Here is a 25,712-nt window from a genome sequence, read left to right on the forward strand (position 1 = left end):
ACATAAGTAGCCAATTATCATTTATCATATGGGGTGTATGGGATGTTGGAGGGGGACTAACACCTCTGGTGTGAGAGCTTGCTGATCCCTTTTCAGGGTAGCTCATCCACCTTTGGTGTCCACCCAGCAGCCAACTCTCACCTGTGGCTACAAAAAGCTATGGCATGTGCAGTGGCCACATCCTGGTAAAACCATCTTAGCCGATAGGCTAAACCAGGTTGAGTATAACCGATAGGCTTTAAACCTGTCAATGAGTTAGGGGGACATCTACCACAAGCATGTTAAGTCTTTGTCTGGTGGGATGGCAGATAAGAACAATGTGTTCCAATAGCCATGAAAGGAGCTGAAACAGATGCTGTGGAGCTCTTAGAGCTTGGTTAGACATTGAAAATGCCAACGTCATCCACTACATCCTGGGCCATTGTCAGTCATCTTGACTTTTGTCTTGCCACTGGATTTCATCGTCTCTGGAAGAGAGTGAGGCTGATGACTTTGTGTAACTGTGCCTCACTTAAATCCAATTCACCTGCAAGTCAAGACATCACCCCATGATGTTACTAGACATCTTCAAAAACAAATGATGAGGGGCAGCTAGGTGGCACAGTGGATAGAGCACCGGCCCTGAAGTCAGGAGGACCTGAGTTCAAATCCGGCCTTAGACTAAAACACTTGACAAGTACTAGCTATGTGACCCTGGGCAAGTCACTTAACCCCGATTGCCTCACCAAAAAAAAAAAAAATTAAAAAACAACAAATGATGAACAGCAATCATTTATTATATAATATATTGTTTCTATGGCATTGTATTACAAAGCAAACTATACTTCTAGAATAAGATTAACTTCGTAATAACTTTAGAATCATAAAATGTTAGCACTAAATGGTACTTAAGTGATCCATCTGGTCTAACTTCCTCAATATCCCCATAAGGAAACATGAAGTATTGAACCCAAAGAGAACAGTGACTCATATGCATTGAAACATGTATAAGCATATCAGGCAAAAAATATCTATGTATGTTTGTATGTAAATGTATGAATATTCTACATATATATCATCTAGAAGTCATCTCCTCCTTAGAATATATAAATCTTCAGGATTAGGGCTGGTTGATTTTCTTCTTGTAGATTGTCCTTCACTTCTTTGTATCATATTTCCAAACAATTTTTCCTTTTTTTAAATTTCTTTGGAAAGATTTCCCACCATACACTCAAGTTTTACTATTCTGAAAATTATTTCTGTGCAAGTCATAATTTATGCTTTGACAATTCTTATTTATCTCCTAAACCATTCAAGAATATTCTGTGGCTTCATGTTCTCTTAGGTGTCTACTGGATCTTCTGCCTTTTTAGGTGTTGATCTATTTTCATTTATTTTATAATATTTATTCAGAGTTGCTTGTTCATTTAGTTGTATGTCCTGGAGGTCATCTGTTATTAATATCTTCCCTATTGATTTCTCTGTTTGTGCTTAATGTTTTTAACAGAGTTTTCTTTCTCCTGAGATTTTTGATAATTTGTCTTTTTCCCCCTTATAATTCCCTATTGCTTACTTTCTGACTCCTTTTTTCTTTGGTGGGACATTCCTTGAGGACATCCCTCAAAGCTATCTCAGCCTCTTCCCCGCTGGGGAATGCATTTTCCACTGGCCTCAGTCCCTGTGCCAAATGATTTTGGTGAGGGCTAGGGGGTGAGGAACAGAACTGACCTCAACTGGATACCAGTCCTCCTTCCTTCAGGCCTGGCTAAGCCCCATATATGTACTGACATTTTGTTCCAGTTCCCTCTCTATTTCTCTGGCTGCAGTGAGGCATTCTACTGCTCCAGGCAGAGCATGTTTCTGCTTTCCTATATACCTCCACCTCTTTCTGTATAGGGAAAAGGGAGGGAGTAATGGGAGAGGGTTAGATCGAGGAAAGGGGAAACACAGTTCTGTTGCTTATTATATAGAGTGGTGGGATGAGGGCAAGGGTGGGGGAGATGGGGGTATTGACAGAGATTAAAGCAGTGGCAAGAGAATTACTGAGTGTATCCTAGAGCATAAGCCAGTGGGTCCTGCTGCACTGCCCCACCAGAGTATTGGGGATAGTGAGGGAAGGGGTAATGAATGAGCATAGTAGGAATCAGAAATTAGCCTTCTCTTGATGTTAATTCATCAGATCATTGCCTTATTAGGGTTCTTGGTGTCTTAGCCTGTGGAGACAGGTGAAATTAGTTTGGCTCTTGTGTATAATTCTCATTTTGGAGAGTTTTGAGAGGTCATGAAGATCAGATAAAATATCTAGTCCTCCATCTTGGTGGTCACATGACCCTCTCAAGTCCTTGTACAATGCATTTTTACATGAATTATTTAATTTGATCTTCACAACAATCTCATAAGCTAAAGAGGATAAATATTTTTATTTCCTCTATAAATATGAGGAAACTCAAACTCAGAAAGGTTCAGCAGTTTTGGGGAGGACTCACGATAAGTAAGTGATGGGACTATGACTAGAAATCAAATTTTCTGACTTTCAATTCATTGTTCTTTCAACCAATTCATGCTGTTTTGTCAAGAAGAGAAAACTAACAACCCAGGGCAATTTGATTCTAGGATATAGTCACTTAGGAAATATTTTGGAGGAAGACGTTTAAAGATTATGAACTAGGTCACTTCCATTATAATGATGAGCGGCAGAAAGGAAACCTGGTCTGCAGAAGGCTTTTTATACAACCCAACTAAGCCTGATAATCCCAAGAGCTTTTATAGAAAAAAACTGAAAAGATGGGAAAACAGAATAAATCTGTAATCACTTCTATGAAATGTTTTAGCTTCAATAATAGTGGAACCAACGCATTTTCATTCGCAATGGCATTAACAAAGACAAGGTTGAAAAGAGCAGCTGGATAAGCACTCAATCTTCCACCCCGGTTCTGTCTCCTACCATGCTGGATCTATTCTGAAGCAGATTTCCAAAAAATAGTTAAATCCTTAGTTTTGAGATCATTCCCCTGAATATGGGGGACTAACCAAGGCTAAACAAGGAAAAGGATGAACTTTCAAACTGTCACCCTCCTTAGAATGTAATGTATTTAGCAGTTAATGTGTCTTTGATCTATGGTATCCATCCTTCCTTTTAAATGGGAATTGTTGTTCAGTTCTTTCAGTTGTGTCTGAGTCTTCGTGAACCCATTTAGGGTTTTCTTGGCAAAGATATTGGAATGGTTTGCCATTTCCCCCTCTAGCTCATTTTGCTGAGCTGAAGGTGCAGAGGAAACTGAGGCAAACAGGGTTAAATGACTTTCCTAGGGTCATTTGGCTAGTTAAGTGTCTGAGGCCATATTTGAATTCAGGAAGATGAGTCTTCCTGATTCAAGGCCCAGCATTCTATCCACTGAGCCACATAGCTGCCCTATTAAATGGGATTAAGTCAATGTTTAAACCATAATATTCCCTCAATTGCTCATTCTCCTTGAATTGCCTCTTTTTATGCCCCTGTCTTCAGGACAGAATGTGTTTTAAGTGGTTTCCCAGACAAAGACTTGGTCTACTACTGACTAGAACCATGCCTGAGAAAGAGGAGACTAATGCTAAAACCCTGGTTCATTCATCAACTGACTACCTGATCCTGGGTACCTCATTAAACCTCTCTGGATCCCCGTTTACTCCTCTATTAATTAAAGGAATTAACCAAGAATTTGTTTCCTGTTAGTTCTATCTTTTGACATTTACACAATAAGACATTTGTGTGTGAGACGGCCAGTAGGGGTGGGAGGAGGAGGAGGAATGTAACTATATAAGTCACAAATAAAGTACTATTCTACATTAGTAAAGAGAGTTTCCTCTCCTGGAGAGTTTCCTCTATCAATAAAATCACTGGTTTAGTACCCATCCCTAATCCTAACTTATGATGAACTCATGTGTTCACCAGTAATGGCACACAGACTATCATTTAGAATATGTAATCCTAGAAAAGCAAGTGTGTTGGTCATGTATGCCTGAGAAATCTCCATCCTGAGGCCCAGATGTCCTGATAAGGGAGGATTCCCCAAAGGGACCACTATTTTAGGAAAGGTCCCAGACACATTTCCATTCATTCAAGCTTCAATTCACTCTCTGCACTACTCCTAGTTAACCTCCTTACTCCAAGGAATCTGAAACCAATACAGGTTATGTTACTTGTCTGTGGCAACACAACTAGGATATTGCACACAAGTCCTCTAATTGTAAATTCACTGTTATTTCTATTGTGCCACATTTCATAAAGATGTTACTTGAATCCATGAAAGCTGATGAGATCACTGAGAGAGAAGGTAGGTAGAAAGAAGAAGAGGGAAAAAAAAAAAAAAGAATGGAGAAGAGGGCCCAGGACTGATCCCTTTGGATATTCTGTTTAGGTGAAGGAAGATGGATGAGAATCAGTGAAGGAGATTGCAGTCAGATGGAAGGAATGTCATGAAGTTGGAGAATAATGTCATGAAAGCCAAGGAAAGTATGTCCAAGAGTAAGGCGTGGTCAACAGCATCAAAAGCTTCAGAAAAGTCAAAAAGAATAAGGACTAGAGAGAAATACCAATGAATCTTGAATGTTTTGAAAATTCTCAGTACTACCTATTAAACTCTCATTCCTATCCACTATGCTGCTACAGTCAGTGTCAGGAGGATGGATGTAATTTTTGTTCTGTTTTGTCTTGTCTTGTTTTGAGGCTGCGCGGCTGCATGTAAGTAAAATAACCACTCTGACCAAGGCTTATTTGCCCCTCCTTAGGCGACTGGGGTCTGTGAGCCCACGATGGAACAAAATGTCATAATGTTCATTCGCATCAGACAAGGGCCAAAGTCTTCAGCAGATTGGAATCTGCGTCGCCTCTTAGCTCCCTGCTGCTCTGACATCTCTCTTTTCTCACAGGCTGTTCTGCCCCACTGATCACTGAGATCAGCTGGCTGTTCCATACACAATAGTTGTGTATCTGTTCTGAAATGTAATAGGAGATCTGTTCACTGTGACTATTCCTAGGGAGGATAAAACAAGTAACCCTGGTTAACCTACCCTATCACTAACAATGATGGTAAGGATAAAGAAAAGATACTACTCTGTAATACTGTACCACATGAAACTTTGCTTTCAAAGACTTTTAAAAATACAATCTTCCTAATTCTCCCAGCATCACTGTGGAGGTCAAGGATAGAGGAACAGCTTAGAGACAAATAGAGCAGGGTCACATGGCTTTCACATCCCTACATAGGCTAGAACCTGGACTGGTAGCACCCATCCCCCTCTCCCATTCCCACCCCCACTTTTACTCCTACCCTCACCCCTATCCTTACAGTCACTCCCACTTCTCAGCCACCTTTTTGAGTAACCATTCTCCTAAGAAAGTCATTCTAGTCTTAGGCTATTGTCAGATCTAAGGACTCTGAAGAACCTGTAATTTGCTGTTTAGGGAGGCAGATTGGTACAGTGTAAAGAATATTGGTTTTGGCGTCAAAGGGACCTGGTTCAAATTCCAGCTCTGTCACTTATGTTTCTCTGTACCTCAGTTTCCTCATCTGTAAAATGAAGGGTTACACAAAATAATATTTATACAGCACTTACTACATGCCAGGCACTGTGTTAAGCACTTTACAATTATTATCTCATTTGGTCCTCACAACATTATTAACCCCATTTTTCAGATGAGGAACCTGAGGCAGACAGAGATTAAGTGATTTGCCCAGGGTTACACAGCTAGTAAATATCTGAGGTCAGCTTAGGTCTTCTAGACTCCAGATCTAGCACTTTATCTACTCCACCCTCTAGCTACCTTTTGCAAAGAAAAAGCAATCTTGCCTCATCAAGAGTAGGAGGGGTCACTTTTGGCTAGCTACCTAGCATCTGTGCTACAGTTGGTGAAGCTATTATATCTTCTTTAATTTTCAATCTCCCAACTAGAGCATTCCAAATTCAACAAGTATTTCCTCTCTAAGGAAGTACTGACTTTCAATATGTTGTTTGTCCTTTCTTCTCAAAGAGGACCATGACATCAGGGAGGTGATGCCATGACTTGCAAGTGAATTGGACTTAAGTGAGGCAGTACTGTGCAAAGTCACCAGCCTCACTTTTTCCTCCAGAGCCATGCAGGTCCAGTGGCAAGATATAGATCAGGATGACTGGAGATGACCCAGGATGCAGTGGGAAACCTTGGCCTTTTTAAGCTAAGGTCTTTAACAGGTCTCAGTTTGATTGAGGCAATGCCAATTCTGTGATTAAGGCTTGATAAGAAATGAGGCAGAGAATGGCCTTTTTACCTAGTCAAATAAATAAATGAACTAATTAAATTTTAATTAAAAAAATCAATCTGGGAGGCAGCTAGGTGGTACAGTGGATAGAGCACAGGCCGTGAAGACAGGAGGACCTGAATTCAAATCTGGTCTCAGACCAAACACTTGACACTTACTAGCTGTGTGACCCTGGGCAAGTCACTTAAGCCCAATTGCCTAAAAAAAAAAAATCAATCTGGGAGGGGAAGTTCCTCAGAGTTTCTGGTCAAAACAGAAACCATTGTTAAATAGCTCTGGATGAGAAGAAGGTATAGAGGAGCCAGGGAGAAATTTGTAATAAAGCTGTTGATCTGTCCCACCCCCATGGTTTATTTAAATCTGAATCTTGCTTTTGATTTCTTCCTTAAAGTTCTCTGAGTTTATGCATGTATGTGTGCATGAGAACATATATGTATATATACATGTGTATGTATGCACTGTATATATATTTATATACACGTTTCCATGTATGTATTTGTATGTACACATATGTGAGTACATTTGTGTGTATATATAAATACAAGGTTTTTTTATTTTTTATTTTCTCCATTCCCTTTCTTCTCAAGTGACAGCATGATATTTTGGCTATGATTAATTCTGTATCTTTTGGGAACAGGACCATAACATCTTATTTTTCCTGGCAGGAAAGCACATATACTGACACAAACCATAGCTCCTCCACAGTTTCTGCACCAAAAAGAGGTAGAAGAAGGAAGGTTATTTCAGTGTCAGTATAGCTCTGCTTCAATTCTCCAATGGACTTGTGATTTCAGTGCAGATATTATGCCCAACATTGCTACTCACTGACCATCCACACCTTGTCTTCTTATATGATTCTTGTCTCTCACTATAAATTCACCTTATGGCATCTGCCCCTAATGGTAGAGGTCCTTTATAACTTTAAAATTCTATTATTCTTTGGTTCTAATTGTCATGGGTAAAAATAACAATTAGTAAATTAATTAGGTTCCTATTTATATTTCTTACTGATATAGTTCAGTCATTTTCAGTCGTGTCCACCTGTTCATAATCCCATTTGGAGTTTTCTTGTCAAAGATACTGGAGTGGTTTGCCATTTCCTTCTCCAGCTCATTTGACAGACAAAGACACTGAGGCAAACGGGGTTAAGTGACTTGTCCAGAGTCATACAGCTACTAAGTGTCTGAGGCCAGATTTGAATGCCAGAAGATGAGTTTTCCTGACTCCAGGCCCAGTGCTCTATTCACTGTGCCACCTAGCTGCCTCTTTCTTACTGCTAATTCTAATTATTTATTTGAAGTAAGCTATTAAGACTCAGGACCCATAAGTAAATGATCCTATGTTGCTTTTTCTTTTCTCCCATCATTATGTTGAAATTATATTTAAGAAGAAGGGCATAGTCTGTCTGTACTTCTAATATTAAGACTTATAAATAAAGCACATGGTCTTGTTAATCTATGATTACACTAAAAACTTAAGAATCCATTAATGCGCTAGCTGTGTGACCCTGGGCAAGTCACTTAAGCCTGATTGCCTCTAAAAAAATCCATTAATTCCATTGACATTATTACTTCCTCTACTAAGATTTCTGGCCTCCAGTGTTTGAGTAACTAATTTTCATTAGTTACTGTTAGCAAAAAAAAATTCATCACTCTCTGGCCAACCTAACACTGAACTCCTAATTTTGCTAAACTCATCCTTAAGTAATGGATACACAATCCAAACTCAAACCTTTTGATATCAATAGAAACATTAGGAGATTGCTGTCATAATCTTTTATGCCATGATAAATCAGTCAAACTTTCATAGATGAACAAATGATTATCCTTCACAAAAAATAAAAATCAACAGAACTCAGTCACAAATGTAATAATTATTCTATCCTAGTCTGTTTGATTATGACATAATCACAATCAATCTTCAGTAAGTCCTTAAGGACTTTAGTAGGTATTCCTTCTAGCACTGCTTCCCTCCTTTCCTCACCACCAGCTAAGAATATCACTGAGGACCAAGAACTCGAACTAGAAGAATAGCCATAGCCATGGAACTGAAGGAGAGTTTGTTTAAAGAAACGAAAACAACTCTAAATAGCAAAGTAAATATTTTCATCTGACTTTAGGTGACCTTATGTTAAACTTCTCTTCTGAAAAGACTGTCTCCAAGCTTGTGGGTTTGTGGAATGTTAATAATTTTGGAGACTCCATCCACTGTCCAGCAGCAGTTCACTTCCCAACCATACAAACCTAGTTTCCTCCCTCTTCTCCCCAAACAGTTGTATATTTATTCAGGTTAATCATGTCTCAAGATAGAACTCAATTCTCTTATCACGAATTCTTATCATCAACTCTTGAATGTACTTCATGCCTTTTTCTTTCAAAGTATTTCCAACTATGTGACTAGCTTCTTCTTCCTTACCTATGAAACATAGCCACTTCTAGAGGATAGGGACATGCCTTCTTGAGTCATAGGGCAGTTTTACTTTATGATTGTTGATTAAATCCATTTGATTTACAGCCATGTTCACTCCACATCAAGTCTATTGAATTAGCTATTTGAAGAGAATTGATGAAATGAAGAGGTTATTTAAATCCCAGACAGACATATGATTTTAAAAAACCAGAGAATCCTAAAATTCAAAGTGATTGTTTTGATCATATAAGCTGACTCTAGTCTAATAAATGAATTCCACTCTCCAACATTCCTGATGAATGATCATGCAGTTTCTGCATAAACTCCATTGGCAGAGAATTTATTACTTCATGAGGCAATCCATATCATGTTTGGACAGTTCTAATTATTTTCAAAAAGTTTTGCATGCATTGAATTAAAATTTGCACTCTTGTTGCTTCCACCAATACTCCTAATGCTAAGTAGAATAAGTCTATAAGACTACAGGTTCCTTAAGGGCAAAGCTTGAGTCTTATTTTATCTTTGTATGCCCATGACATCCCTTCAAATATTTGAGGAAAAAAGCTATCATGCCTCAGCTAAGTCTTTTCTTCTTCAGGCTAAACATCCCCAGATTTTAACTGTTCTTCATATAGCATGGTGTTGAGTCCCTTCACCATCCTGTTCACTCTCTTCCTGTCATACTCCAATTTCTTAAACAAATTCTAAGAGCTGAACAAATACTCCAAATATAATAAATAATAAACAAAGGATTATGCTGTGAATGACAACAAAGAAATACTAAAGTGAGGATGGTTTGCTGGCATGCAAAAGGGAAAGATCTAACCAAAATGACAAGCTTTATAAGTCACAGACAAAAAATCACCAAAGAATGAACTTACAAAAGTTAGGAATTGCTTTTTTGGGATGGGGAGGCCATGAAGAGTGTGATCACTACACTATTCTCTTTTATTCATTCTACATTTTATCATTGATCATGTAATTTGCCAATTGTTTTACATTCCAGCTAAATAATGGATCCATTATATTCATATATCAAAATGTGTTCAATCTTTCCCTAATTGATGGTTCTTCACTTTGTTTATAGGTTTTTGCTATTGCAAAGTATGTTGCTACAAGTATCTTTGTACATATGGATATTTTCCTTCTGCATTCGATCTCATTGGGGTATATGCCTAGTAGTATCACTGGGTCAAAGTTTGTGCACAGAATAGTGACTTTGGTGATATAGCTCTTCGCTCCCAGAATTTGAGGACCAATTCACAACATTAACAACAAGGCATTAGTATGCCTAATCTTCCCTTTGCTCCTCCAATAGTTGCTTTTTTCATCTTTTGTCATCTTTTCCATTCTAATGGTTATAAAAGGGTTTTTTGTTTTATTTTAATTCTCATTTCTCTTATTAGTAGCGATTTGGCACATATTCAATATAGTTCTTTATAGTTTGCATTTCTTCATTTGTAAACTGTTTGTTTATGTCCTTTGACCAGTATTTATTAGAGAGTGGCTTTTGTTCTTTTGTTGTTGTTGTCAGGAAATAGATTTTAATGCATTTCTCTTACACTGCATGTCAGTGTTTACACAGGCACTGGTGGACAGTGACTCCCTGCAGGGAGTGATGTGGGCACCCACCCTGGCTGCCATGTGGCACCAGGCAAGTCCTCAGCTAAGCTGAATATCCTCTTCCTGTTGAAGAGGATGTTCCATCTTGAAGCCAAACATCCGTAATATCTGCTGTTGTCAGCCAGTTATGGAGCTCTGGACATATTGTTTTAAAAGAGCCAGCACTATATTAGGTTCTGGACCCCTTGAGAACATGGGGTTCTTCACCTACATCTGCTGACTATCTAGACACCCCTGTTAAGAGTTGGAAGAGGTGCTGGAGGATGTCTTCCCCCAATGAATACATCTGCCCTATCAAAGTCGTGGTAGTCTTCTGACCTGGGTCCCTGGTGACTCTTCTCTCCTGCTTCTATTCTGCAATTAGATTGGTTAAACTCTTCAGAAACAAGTTGCTCACACATCTATGGCTTCTCTTGCCCAGTGGACTCTAAAGATGCATCAGCTTCCAAGTCTCTTCTTAGTTGATGAACATTGCTTCTTCCTATTTTCCACATGGAGTGATTCCAAACTGTTCATTCCAGGTCTGGAAAACAGGGTGGCTAAGAGAGAGAAGTTTACTGTGCCTCTGAACCTTTCCATCTGTCTTTCTTCCACACAAAGAAAACTCAGGATAGGTCCTCTAGTCTGGAGCCTGGAAACATGCCTTCTGAATTCATGAAATCATCCCTTTCTTTGGGTGATGTTCAGACAGTAGCCTGGTCCTGGTCTTCCCAGATGCCATCTCATTGCTTGTCCTCCAACTGCTTTCTTTCGTGGTCTTCCTATAGTTTTTTGAGCTTTGCATCCTGTTCTGCTTTGATATATCAACTTTGAGCCCTGAGGGCATTGATCACTAGCCTTTGGGATGGGACAGCTGATGTCTCAGGACATTTCTTGGCTGGCTTGAAAAACTCAGCACAAGCTCTTGCTTTGGCTTTGGCTTGAGATAGGAACTGGATCTTTACCATCATGTGTTTACTACTTAGTACATCATGAGCTGCAACTAGACTGAGGAATACTCCTAGAGAATATGTGTCATCCACCCATTTAATATCAAATCCTTCCTTTTGACAGCTGCAAAAGACTCATGGGAGATCTTTGGTGCAAAATTCCTGGAGGAAGTCAGATTTCAATGACATAAGGAAGGTCACAATTGTTGACGTCAAGCTCAAAAGCTTCATAGTTGTAATAATCAAATCTAGGTTCCTGAAGACTCTTCCTGTTCTTCACACTCTCCAATATCTCTTTTAGAAGTTGTGGATCCTGGCAATCTCCCTCATCATTAAACAAAGAATCCCAGCTGTCCTCTGTAGGAGCACTTCCATCATTGGAGGAAGGATGAGGAGTTTCCATTTCCAAATGTCTGTGAAGATAGAGTACATTTGGCTTTCCCAGAGTCATTTTCCTCCTTGTCTTGAACTCTTTACCAGTTCTTAGACTGTGCAAAGGCATTGCCATATTGTCTGCACAATTAAGATCACTGCTCGAAGCCTTCTGTGCAGACCACTACTATAATTGAGCCCAAGAGTGGTTACCATTTCCAGCCTGTGTGAAATAGGGGGACCCAGTGAAAGAAGGAAAAGAAAGAAGAAAGGGAAGGGAATAAACATTTATATAATGCCTACTATGTGCCAGGCACTATGCTAAGCACTTTTTTTAACCAATTTTATCTCATTAGATCCTCACAATAAACCTGCAAGATTGTTGTTATTTTTATCCCCATATTATAGTTGAGAGCTGAGGCAAATTGAGATTAAGTGACTTGCCCAGCATCACATAACCAGCACCAGCTTAGTTCAGGTTCAATGTTGGGAAAAAATGAGGCGCTGCAAGTCACTGAACATTTAACAAAAGAAGAGGTTTACTTTGCCCTAACACAGAAAGGATATGCAGCAAAGATACAGTGACATTTATCTTTGGATACACCACTGCCCTGTCAGTCTTCCCCCTCCTCCATCTAGAAAAACATTTGGTCATTCATTAGGGTATAGCGATTCATGTGGTCTCAGGCACTTACCAAGGAAGGAGGAAAGGAAGGAAAAGCCTTGGAATGAGGAAAACCTGAGTTCAAGTACTGCTTTTGATACATACTGACTGTGTGACCATGAGCAAGTCACTTAACTTTTCAGTGCCCCAGACAACTAAGACTGGAATTTTCAGAGAATTTGTTGATTTTCCATCTGCAAAGAGAGTCTCTATACTATGAGTTTCCTATAAGATGAAATCATAGGCTGACACCCCCCCAACACACACACACACACACACCTTCATACAGCACTCTAAGTTTTACAAAGCATTTTATATACATTTTCTCATTTGCTTCTTACAACGAGCATGTGAGGTAGTTGCTACATTCGATTCCCTTTCCTGGTCCATCAATGTGTTCTGGGATAGACTGATTTCTCTAAAGTAGGAGTACTTTACCCCTTTGGCAGTCTGACCCTTTCTCAGAATGACGCTTTTAAATGCATTAAACAAAATACATATGACCACAAAGGAAACCAATTCTCTTAAAACACAGTTATCAAAATATTTCTTAAAAAACAAGTTTGTGTACCCAAAGTTAATAAGTGCTATTCTAAATGATATCTTCATCTGTCCTATCGCTTTGTTCCCTTGCGGATCATTTGGAATGGCATCAGAAGTGATACCTGCATAGAATCTGTCTCCCTTCTCATTTATATGTGAGGGAAGTGAGGCTGAAGAGGTGATGTGATTTGCTCAGGCAGCTAAGTTAACAGCTGAACTCCTAATCCAGTGCTTTTTACTCTATAGTCAAGCACCTTTCCCAGAACTATTATTCCTAGTTACAAGAAATTTGTCAAGCTGCTAGCAGGAAGCACCAATGTATTGATTGTGCCTTGAACACTCCTAAGAAAGTGTGGGCTGGCTTAATCGTTCATTTCCTTTTTTGTTTTTGATTTTAGGCAATTGGAGTTAAGTGACTTGCCCAGAGTCACACAGCTAGTAAGTGTCATGTATCTGAGACTGGATTTAAACTCAGGTCCTCCTGACTCCAAGGCCAGAGCTCTATCCATTGCATCACCTAGCTGCCCCCAGATCCTATGATTCTGAATGACTATACCAGCACCTGGTTATTCTCAGTGTCGTCCATGTGGGCAAGAACCAAAGTGCATGGGAGGTGAATTAAATCAGAGGGCAACCAGTGGTGGGTATACCAGCGAGACCGAAGAGCAGTAGGGCATGAAGGGAGAAGGGAGTATTGATGGAGTATACACATTGTTTGAGAGAAGACCAAGTGAGGCCCCATTTACTGAAAGTTGCTGCCTTAAGCTCAGATGATTGCCTCAGCACTTCCAATAGGGCTGCAATAGCCAGTGCATAAAATGTAGTCAGAAGGAAATAATATTGCTAGCATATTTCTTGGGGAAGTTTCCATGATAGTCAATAGACTGCAAAGTGCTTGGGTGTGAAGACTGAGGGAGGGAAGAGCCAGCTGAAGGTTAGGGGCATTGCTTGGTGGCATAGACTCAGCAGTCAGGGCCCCAACAATTTGTCATATGTAGTATTTATATACTCCCCTGATGGCTGCATGGTACAGAGGAAAGAGCAATGGCTCTGGAATCAGAAGAGCTGAGTTCAAATCCTGCTTCTGATGTTCATTCCTTACATGACTTTAATCAAGTCACTTAACCAACCTTCCCTCCTCTTCCAGCTCTAGGCTTATGTTTATGTTTCTATGATTGTTCTCTCTTGGGAGAATATCATCCGGAGAATTATAATGTCTATATTCAGAATATATAATGAAATGGCCAGGGTTGATGAGTGCTGAATTCTTTTTTTTTTCCTAGAGGCAATCAGGGTTAAGTGACTTGCCCAGGGTCATACAGACAGTAAGTGTCTGGGGCCAGATTTGAACTCAGATCCTCCTGACTTCAAAGCCACTGCTCTATGCACTACACCACCTAGTGCCCTGGGTGTTGCATTCTTGAAAATATATTCTTGGAGCTATTCTTCCTACATAAAAGTGTATCTGTGACCATGGTTACAAGACCTTGGTCACCAAAGGTTTAGCATCTAGAACAACCATTTCTCATTTGCTTTTTGCTAATCCTCATTTCAAACTAATCTTAGCACTCTTGACTATTAGAACCAGAAGGTCTCTAATCTAGAAATTTTCTGGACCAGTCCCCTGATTTTACACGGGAGTAAACTGGGGCAAAGACAGGCAGAGTGACTCTTTAACAAAAGTGTGGTTCTAAAAAAAAATTCAAAAAAACCCCAAAACAATAGAAAAGAAAAAAGAAAAAGGGGGGAGCAGCTAGGTAGTGCAGTGGATAGAGCACCAGCCCTGAAGTCAGGAGGACCTGAGTTCAAATCCGGCCTCAGACCAAACATTTGACACTTACTAGCTGTGTGACCCTGGGTAAGTCACTTAACCTCAATTGCCTTAAAAAACACACACACACAAAAAACCAAAAGTGTGGTTCTGAATGCGGAGGCAACATATAGTTATAAGAACCATTCAGTATCACTCCTTCAATTATGTTGAAAACTTTGGAAAGTTAAAGGAGGTATGAGGGGAGGAAGAAGATGGGCATCTTTCAGGTACCCAAGTTTCCTTTCCTTTTGATCCTGAGTCAATTCTCTAACAATTGGAATATATATATGTATATATATATATGTATGTATGTATGTATGCATGTATATATATGTATGTGTGTATATATGTATGTATGTATGTATGTGTATATATTGGTAAGGCAATCGGGGTTAAGTGACTTGCCCAGGGTCACACAGCTAGCAAGTGTAAAGTTTCTGAGGCTGGAATATATTTTAAATGGAGAAAGGAGGAAGAAAAAGAAAGAAAAAAAAAGACTTTCATGTTTCAAGAATCACAGTGGGAACCCATAAAGCTTGGTGGTTTTTGTGATAACTTTCTTGTATTGGAATGTAAACATTATAATTAAAAGCCTGAAATAGGGAACTACCTACGAAATAGATAATTACCAAAAGAAATGGAAAGGACAGCTAGAAAGAAGGGAAGATGATAAAGTGCCAAATTAGCTTAAAAATGTAAACAAATTGAAAGATAAAAAAGCATACCCCAGGAAAAGATGAGAAGATCAGCTCCCTTTGTGGAAAAGAACTCTATGTCTAAACCTATAATTTGTTATTGCGGTATGAAAGATAATGCCTATTGACCCAGGGCTTCTGCCTGGTGTTTGGCTTGAAAAAACCCTCATTTTGCACTAAGGAAGGCCTATGACTCAGGAGACTTGTAGAATGTCAGCATAGGATGAGTACAAAGCAGCTTCTAATCCAGATTTCCTACCAATCACCACCTCCAAAGGCTGGTCTGGCTCCAGTGCCTCCCTGGGCCCAGGAACTCTTGCACAATGGTTCATGCATTCAGGATACATCACCAAATGGCTTTCTTGATGAAACGTGCTTTTCCATTTACTTCCTGCTTCTCACTATTGCTAGCTCATTGTTCGTAGAATAAGAGTGTGCCCAACACCAGCATGTGGCCAGAACTCTACTACAGCCATGCCATCCTGGACTGATTGTTATAAAAGGAGCCCTGCTGCTTTTTTTTCCTGAATACAAATTTTAAACCTCAGCAAAGTTCTCCTCAGATGCCTCATCGTGTCATAAAAGTGACCCTATGTTCTCAAGAGTTATGTTGGCAGAACATAATCTCTGCCAGCTTCTGCCAGGCTGAAAAGGTTTCAAGTAGGATCCCAGCAACTGATTGAGTCTGCTTTCCAAGGACCAGACTGTCCAAAATATGGAGAAGATCATCCCCTATGAATTTGGACACTTGGTGGTCAATTGTTTGGTCAAGGCAACCCATGAAAACAAAAATAAGATGGCTCTCAGTCTGGTGTAACCCCTTTCTGCTTCTGCAGTAATAGTGTGTGTTGTAAAAAGAGGGAGAGCAAAATGCTAAAGGAATTTGCTCAGAATAATAGTTTTCAAATAGGAATTCAAAATTATTTATCCAGAACCATACAGATTTGATGCCCTTCTACCATGCTTATTATGCATTTCCTTATTGCTATTCTTCTTTCTGTCCAACGAGAAGTCTGAGTAATACAGGAATTCTTAACCTGGGGACTGTGAACTTCTATATAACTATAGCTACATGTGTATGTATATACACACGTGTGTGTGTATATATTGGTAAGTATATTTAATATAGCTCAGTAGTACAGCGGATAGAGTGCTGGATTTGGAGTAGGAAAGACTAACCTTCTTGAGTTCAAATACCGCCTGAGACATTTAGTAGCTGTATAACCTTGGGCAAGTTACATAACCCTTTTTATCTCAGTTTCCTCATCTGTAAAATGAGCTGGAGAAGGAAATGGCAAACCACTCCAATATCTTTACCAGGAAAACCCCAAATGGGATCACAAAGAGTAAGACATGACTGAAACAACTGAACAACAACAACAAATTTAATATAATTGATTTCCTTCATAATTTTACATATTTTATTTTAGGCATTTAAAAACATTATTCTGAAAAGGTATGCATAGGCTTCACCAGACTGCCAAAATGGTCCATGACACAAAAAAAGCTAAGAACCTCTGGCAATAATAGAACATTTTTAAAAAATGCAATTTCATTATTTTAAGTGCAATAGCAAAACTACTTTGCCAAATCATAAGCAGATTAAGAGCCACTAGCTTGTCTAGGGCCAAAATATCAAAGTATAGAAATTCCAATGTTTTATTTTAGTTTGTCTGAGAAGAGATAATAGATCAGACAATAAACATCTGGAGAAATAACTGGAGAAAGAACAAAGGGGGAAACAATAAGAACAAAGAAATCCTTGTTGGTGATTGGTACTGTTTTAGGAACAGAGTTGGGAAGAGACTTAGAGCTTTGTAGAAACTGTAGGTTCAAAAAGCCTGCCAAAAGTTTGGAAGCACGAGAAGATGAAAGAGATGTTAGAATGTAATCATCAAAGGCTGAAAGCCAGAAGAGCTTTCAGAGTCAGGGCAGATCAGAGCTGTTAATCAGAGGGTTATGTGCCCAGATAAGGGAGAGCTTAATTCAGGGACATCCTATAGAAAGAATGCCTCTGAGACTGGGATTGGTTCACTGTAAGGAGCAGTCTCAACCTGGAAGCATTGTAGATGAACAGAAAGGATCCTGCTTTACCAGTAACCACTAGAGCTGAGATATGCCTCCATCAAAGCGTGATCTTTATGAACCAATACTAAATTGCATAAACTGATGGAGAGTGAAGTAAGCAGAACCAAGAAAAAAAATTATTGTTATTAATTTTTTTCTACTACCGAGCATTCATTTTTCTCTCTCCAACTTCCCTCTACCCCCTTTCTTAAAAAAAATTGAGGAAAAAAGAAAATGAAAGAAAGAAATACAAAACAGTTGTATCACATAAGCACAGTCAAGCAAAACAAATTCCCACATTGGCATATTAGTCCACTGTTTCTTTGTCAAGCATTCTTCATCATGGGTTCTTGGGAATCAAGCTTGATCATTTTGTTGATCATAATTCTTAAGTCTTTCACAATTGTTTGTTTCATGCTGTTTGTATAATAATAGGGAAGCTAGGTGGTGTAGTGGTTAGAGCACTGAGCTTTGATTGAGGAAGACTCATCTTACTGAGTTCAAATCCATCCCCAGACACTTATTAGCCAAGTGACCCTGGGCAAGTCATTCAGTTTCCTCATCTGTAAAATGAACTGGAGAATGGAATGCCAAACCACTACAGCATCGTTGCCAAGAAAATCCCAGATGGGGTCACAGAGAGTCAGACATGATCAAAAAACAACAACATATAAAAACACCACTGTAAAGGCAACTTTGGAAGGTTAAAATTTCTGATTAATGCAACAATCAGCCATCATTCTTGACAGGGAGGTGATAAACTCAGGGTACAGAATGAAATGGACCTGTTATGGTCATGGCCAAGACAGAAATTTGTTAGGCTTCACTATGCATACTGTAACAAAGGTCTTCTTTTCCTTTTTTATTCTTTTCCAATGGGGAGAATAAGATGTATAGAAAATATTTTATCTGAATTAAATTTAAAAAGAAATAAACTAATTGTTTAAGTAATAGATTTACAATGAGTTATCCTGGATGTAAGAGGCATAGCAATTGATGACTCCAGCCCAGCATGGACTTGAATAGGATAGATATATAGTGGTCAGAATTTCAAAAAGAACACTGGGACAAAAATGAGAGAGAAGAGAAGGCAATGGCTACAGAAGGTAATTTCTCTAGTAGCCTGTATCTTCCTATCTAGGCTTGCAAACAAGGAAAGAACTCTTATTTTCCTGAATGAAGCAAATCACTGAGGAGGTAGCTTTGTTCCAGGCATATAAATTGCTCCCACGTCCTGATAAAGACTTAATGCTAGATTGCCCGTCCACATTAGGAGAAATGAATACTCATTTATTTCTGTTTTTCACAGCAGTCTATGAAGAGAACCATCATAAAATCTCATCTCTCACAGAGATCTTTAATGGGGACAGCCTGGAAACCCAGACATAAGGACATAGCTTTTATGTTTATCCATGACAGATCCTACTCTCTGTCCCTATCATTCCCCTTAGCTCTCTGTGCTATGTGATGAAACAGATCTGGGGAGTGGAAGTAAAGGACTACAGACCCTAGCTTACTGGAACTAAGAGTTAGATATATTAAAGTCCAATTCTCTGGGACAATGAGTATGGGGCCTTCATTTTATGCTCTTGTTCCTTTGATGTTTCCTCTATATTATTAATGCTTTGCTATTTTACTTAAACTATGTTGCTTTTTACTATGGTATGAGGTTTGAGTGATTTTTAATTAGCTAGATTTAAATTGGAAGAGGTTCCAATGGGTGGGGTCAAAGTCAAGTAGAGTATGATAACTGAAATTCTGAGTAGTCTCTAGGGGAGCAACAGAAGAATAAGTCTTTAGAGTACTGTATGTACTTTCTTTTTAGATTGTGGGGATTTGTCTGGGATCATTCATTATCTTTCTTTCCAGAACTTTAATAGCCCATTTGAGAGCTATCAGGCTTAAGCTACAGTAAGATCCCTTAAAAAAATTTTTTTTTTACCCGTTTTTAGGTCCTAGCTTATAATTGACAGCTTAAAGTTTTTGTTTTTCCCAATAGAAACCAACAGCAAAGAATGACAAGAGATGGTACCAAAACAAGAACATCACTCACTGTCTGCCCTCCACATCAAATTAATCATCATGACACTTCTGAGTAAGAGCATCCTATAACCATAGACTATCCCTTATATTTCTTGCATTCAAAGGATGAGTTGTATCACACTGGCCAATATGCTAACCCAATCAGTAGTATCAGCAGTGTCCAAATGGCTAACATTTGGGGTTTCCTGCCCCAATTCACAGCTGCTATAAGTTTACTCAGGGTATACAGATTATCCACCATACATCTCTGTGACTAACATTCCAATACTTTTTGATTGCCCCACCCCTCCATATGGATGAGTTGGATTTTTAGAGGGTTATCATTGTTGTCATCATAGTCTTCTTCTTCTCCTCTTCTTCCTCCTCCTCCTCCTCCTCCTCCACCTTCTTCTTCTTGTTCTTCCTCCCCTTCTTCTTCTTCTTCCCCTTCTTCTTCTTCTTCTTCCCCTTCTTCTTCTTCATCCCAATCATTCCCCCAAAAAAGGCAATATAAACCACAAGATAAAGCACAAAAAGGCACAGGAACCTAGAGGAGGAATAGTGAGGAGAATATTAACTTCTCCATTCAAAAAATTCAAAGTGTATCTTTTCCCTTGTTATTCTACAAGAGAGGGAGGGTGGGGCTCTATTTTATCTCCCATTCCTGAAGAATGTGAATGTACTTTCTCCCCTCCATGACCCATGAGCCCCTATGCTGCCCAGATGTCAGCTTCTTCATCTATTTCTGTGAACCCAGCTTCTTTTCCCCTACCGCCTTATATCACCACCACAACAAATGTGTTCTAGAGTGTACCATACTCCTGGCTACATTTTCACCTCTCTTTCCCCTCCAGGATAAGAAGCAAATATGACAACAGGTCAAGAAGATGTTTAAACTTAGCATGTCACTCCAGCGGAGTCAGGAATGGTTTATGGGACTTTTTAAATCCTATTTTGTTCTAAGTGGCAGCTTAATTAACTTAGGCCTAAGGACAGCTGTGCCCAGAAAAACCAAAGCTGAATCACCTCAAACCTCTTTTGTTTTCAGACTTAGAAATCTAAACCAGGGTTTGGTCTCTCGCCAGCACATTATTTCTCCTGGTCCAGCTGCAGCGCGTAATGAAAAGTCCCCAATAGAGATGGTGGATTATATAACCACATTAAATGCAACATTCAGCAAATAAATGGGTAAGGCAGGCACTTTTCAGTCCCCTATGACCCAGAGTGAGAGATTCAAACTTAGTATGATACCTAGTGGATTAGCAACTGGGACAACTCATAGGATTGGCATGAAGATAAGAAAATATTTTCTTAATACATTCTGAAAATTCCCTGGTTGAAGAGGTAAGAGAAATTTTAAGGTCTCTTCCAGCTGATAATCTATGATCTTATGGTTGCTCATATCTAACTGTTTATTATGTTTTCTTTATTTCTTCTTCCTCCTCTCTCTCTCTCTCTCTCTCTCTCCTTGCTATGTTCACTCATCCCTTCAACTACAACCTAAATGACTTCCAAATATGCCTCTAATTCTAAGCCTTAGACTTCCTATAGAATATAAGGTTTTTGGGTTTTGTTGTTGTTGTTGTTGTTGTTTCTTTCCCTAAGCAATAGGTATTAAGGGACTTGCCCAGGGTTACACAGCTAGTAAGTGTCAAGTGTCTGAGGCTAGATTTGAACTCATGTCCTCCTGACTCCAGGGCTGGTGCTCTATCCATTGCATCATTTAGCTGCCCCAGAATATAAATTCTTAAGGGCAAACTATCTTGCTTTTCTGTTTGTATTTCCAGCACCTAGGACAGTGCCTAATGTATAGCAAATTCTGAATGTTTGTTGATTGATGTTTTGATGACCTTTTTATTATGAATCTCCCCAGAGAAATTTACACTGATTCTTTTGAACAGGATGTTAACAAAATGCTAACATAGCTACCCTTTAAGTACTTCTTTAAATATGAGGACAAAAGAAACCCATTTCTGTGGATCATGTGGTCCAGCCTCTGCATCAAGGCTGAACCATAGTTTATTTTCAATGAACAGTATAATAGCAAGAACAGTGGGCAGGGAAACAGAAGATCTGGGTCCTAGTTCTGGTTCTTCCAATGACCAATTGAATGATTTTCAACAATTCATTTTACTTTTCTGGGCCTCAGTTTTGTCATCTATAAAATAAGGAAGGTTAAACTGGATGATTTACAGGGTTGGTTCTTTCCAGCTCTAACATTCTATAATTCTAGATGGACCATTTCAAATCAAAACATGCAAACTGTATCTTTCATTTCTTAAGAACATGTAGCAAGGTATATAAAAATATCCTTTGCCCTTACTTCAAGACATACTCATTTAGTGTTGGTGCCTGCCCAAGGTGGACCTGGGTCTTTCTTGTCCCCACCCTCTTTTATAATCAAGAGAAGAAGTCCAAGATAATTTGCACAATTTGGCCCAATTACATATGAGAAATACAGGAGGCAGAAAAGCAAGGGGAAAGAGGACTTTTCCAAAGACTGTTTATGGAGCAGGAGGTATACCCCCTCTGGTGCTAGGGAAAGGAAGAGTAGATGGGACTATGCCATGGACTGATGTGGAAATTATAGAATCTTTAGAGCTATCTAAGAAAGAAGAAGGTCCCATAGCTACCTGGAGAAATCCTTTTTGTGGGGTGTGAAGCACTGGGTACAAAATGAAGAACACTTATAATAGGGCAAAGACATTCTGGATTGTAGATATAAAAGAATTAGAAAAAAGCTACAATATTTTTAGCCTACCTCTACCCTACTTTTATTTCAGTCTTAAGAACTCACCTCATCTCCTGGGAGAAGAGTTAATATGACAGAATTTAAGAGCAATAGAAACAAGAAGGACCATAATTCTGGGATAGAGATTCCACTAGATCTTTGGAAAATGGACATAGTTGCAGCAGCAGAAAAATAGAGCAAGTGGAGGATGAGAGTTGAATGATGGTGAAAGGGGCCCACAACCAGACTCATAACCAGGACAGGGCAAGCAGGACTTAAACCTCAGTGCCCCAAATTTAGAGTGTATCAGATTGGCCTTAGCAGGCTCCCACTAAAAGCTAATCCTCCAGCTTCATGTCAGGAATAAGGAGAGTAGCTATGCACTCAAAAATTGGAGTGTGATAACAGACAAAGGAGGACCATCAAGATTCTAGGCTCTTCCTGCAAATGTGTTTCACTTGGCATGGGCCCCTGCCCCCCAAGATCTGAGGAAGTCAGAGCTAGACATACCGTCCTCTGAGGAGTCTACCCAGGCCCTGATATCCTCAATGCCTACCATTAAACAAAGGCTAAGAGGAATGTATAAAGGTAGAAATGGTGGGCAACCCTTGAATCTTTAAATTTAAATGAGGGATGTGTTGAGTCCTTGGGCACAGGGTCTGGAAAAAGCATTGGGTTACCCCATCCCCTCAGACCAAAACTTTCCTGTACTGAAAAGGAGGTTTGGACTGATCAAGTAACCAGGACCAGAGAATCCATGGCACCCCATCGCCTAATTCCCACAGGACTAGGTGGGGTCAAAGGGACAATCCAACCAGTATCAAAGGATTGCCACCATAAACTGCAACTATTTTCTATGTCATAAGGTTCCTAGTTCCTTTCCCTCCATGAATGGGCTTCCCTAAGGAGACACAGAAGGAAATGAGTCACCTGGATCATGTATGGAACAGGGAAAGTGCTGTGAGTAAGAGGCTGTGCTGATGATAACAACTGCCCTTCTGCTTCTCCCCAGTCCTTCCCACACTCTAACACAGAGGCAACACCATGGGATTGACCTTGGATGATACAGAAGTAAGCTGCTACCACCATCTCCCCTACTTGGCCTGTCTCCCTCTTGAGAGAGTCCACAAGCATTTATTAAACATTTACTAAGTGCTAACCACTGTACTGTCCTGGAAATAAAGAAAGGCCAAAAAAACAAAACAAAACACCCAGTCCCTGCTCTCAAAGAACTCACAGTCCAATATGGGAGACAACATACAAACAATTATATACAAATTAGATAGATAGATAGATAGACAGATAATAAATTAGTTAATCCCCAAGCAATTAAGGGGGATTGAGAAAGGGCTTCTCACAGAAAATTGATCTTTTTCGAAGACTTTAAGGAAGCCATGGAAGCCAGAAGGTAGAGGTAAGTGGGGGAGAGACTTCCAGACAGAGGACAAGTAAAAATCCAGAGGTGGGAGATGGAGTATCTTGTGCTAAGAATAGCAAAATGGACAGTATCACAGTGTCCTAGAGTAGGTAGAGGAGGGGTAAGGTATAAGGTTGAAAATGTAGGAAAGGGTCAGGTTATGAAGGGCTTTGAAAGACAAACAAAGGATTTTATGTTTGAACTGAAAGGCACTAGGGAGCCACTGGAGATTACTGAATAGGGAGGCATGACATGGTCAGCCTTGCTTGTTAGGAAAACCAATTGAATGGCTGAATGGAGGATGGATTGGAGTGGCAGAGATCAACCCTGATGAAATAACTAGTAAATATCAGAGAGGGATTTTGAACCCAGGTTTGCTGGCTCCAGGTTCAGCATTTCTGTCTCTATACCATACTGACATGTTGTTATCTTTTCACTTTCCCTTGAAGGAAAAATGTTGCCTCCTAATAGATGCCCTATGACCAGTATAAAGTCATGAATTTCTAACTTTTCCTATGTAGCGTAGTGGGAAAAAAGCAAAATATACAATGATCTAAACAATATAATTGTTAAGAACATTAAAAGGAAGCAGAACCTGGAGAAACTATAATGATCAGTACTAAACAAATAAGGAATATACCTTCTTCTTATTAGCAGAGAAGTAGAGAACCATTTGGGGGGGATGTTGCAGTCTTTGTAAGCTGAAATCAGTGTATTATTTTTGCTCAACTATCTTTGTTATCAGGAGGACTCATTTCCAGGGTAGGAAAGAACAGTAGACTCATAAATTCCTATGATATAAAAACAAAAGAAATCATTGACATTTCAAAAATATAAAGAATAAAATCCTATGTAAATCTGAGTTCAATAGAGTAAGAACTTTTCTAGGGATTACAACATTTCCACAGGTAAAATGTAAGTTCTGACAAGAAATTCTATACTGGATATATTGGAGTGAAGTGTCAAACTTTCAAGTGTAACCCAGGCTTCCAACCAAGTTGGGGGTATTTTGTGGGCTGCTATGTATTCAGAAAAGACATGACTATTGGTTCTGGAACTTCTAAGGCAGACCTGGACAACTTGGTGGTAGGTAGGGGCCAAAATTAAAGTAAGCTAAACTTCTTTGGGCAGCAGATAGGTTTTTAATGGCTCACTTTCCAAATAAAGGTAACAGACTGATGATGGTTGGTTGCTATGGGTCACATGTCAAACAGGAGAAAGTGCACAGTGGCAGGCCACCTGAAATCCTTTGGCAGGCTACAACTGCCTATAGGTCATATGTTGTGCAGGACTATTCTAAGGGGAGACAAGTGGACAGTGGATGCTCCAACGAAGTGAAGGAAAGATCTGGAAATACTAAGAATCCATATGCAGCCAGTCCCACCATGTCTGGACTGGCTTGGAATCCTAGTAACTACTAGAATGGACCTTTTCTAAATGAGTATGTGCTTTTTTTCTTGGTCTGAGCTGAGATCTCCTCTCACTCCCAGATAAATAGCTCTTCATCTCTTTTATATTCTGGTCTGTATAATCTTCAATGTCTGTTTAGTTGGATAAATTGTTTTACTTGCTATTCTCTTTGGGATGGTATTTTATATAACCAGCATTTGGTGGGCAACTATCAGCTAAAAGCTATCCTCCCACTTAAGATGGACACCAGGGAAGTAGCATTCCTTCTGACTCATACCTTTAGGGTACTTATATACAAAAAAGAAGACATAAAATTCTAGCTTGATACCTCTCTAAAAGATAAGCAAGAAAAGAAGCAAGCTCCTAAACAAAGTCCTTCTTGCTTCCTTCAATGTGGAAATTGACTGTCTTTCTTGGTCTAGAATGGGGAAGAATCCAAAGACATCCATCCGTGATACTCTTGATTGGGGATAATGAGACTCCTAAAAGGAAAAGACCATGTTTTTACCCCTGAAATTTCCCACACATTTCTACCCAAATACTCAATAATCCTTTTAACTATTCTTTCATTATGGCCCTACCATTTAACTCATTCCATTGTCTGGCCCACCCCAGGGTACTTGCCACTCCTAGATCCCATCCAGATATTCTCATAGTCTTTCTGTATAAAAATATCAATCTTAGCATCACAAATACTGCAGATTTACTAGAAATCTTGCCCACCCAACTGGTGTCATAATACTACTTGAACTGAAAGAAG

General features: G+C 39.4%; 1 pseudogene; it reads right to left on the bottom strand.

The window, feature by feature from the left end:
* Positions 1–10,972: 10,972 nt before the first annotated feature.
* LOC114046470 lies at positions 10,973–11,726 on the bottom strand (annotated as a pseudogene).
* Positions 11,727–25,712: the final 13,986 nt, after the last annotated feature.

This window comes from Vombatus ursinus, unplaced genomic scaffold, assembly GCF_900497805.2.
Source record: "Vombatus ursinus unplaced genomic scaffold, bare-nosed wombat genome assembly UNPS02001419.1, whole genome shotgun sequence".
In the NCBI taxonomy this organism is placed as follows: domain Eukaryota; kingdom Metazoa; phylum Chordata; class Mammalia; order Diprotodontia; family Vombatidae; genus Vombatus; species Vombatus ursinus.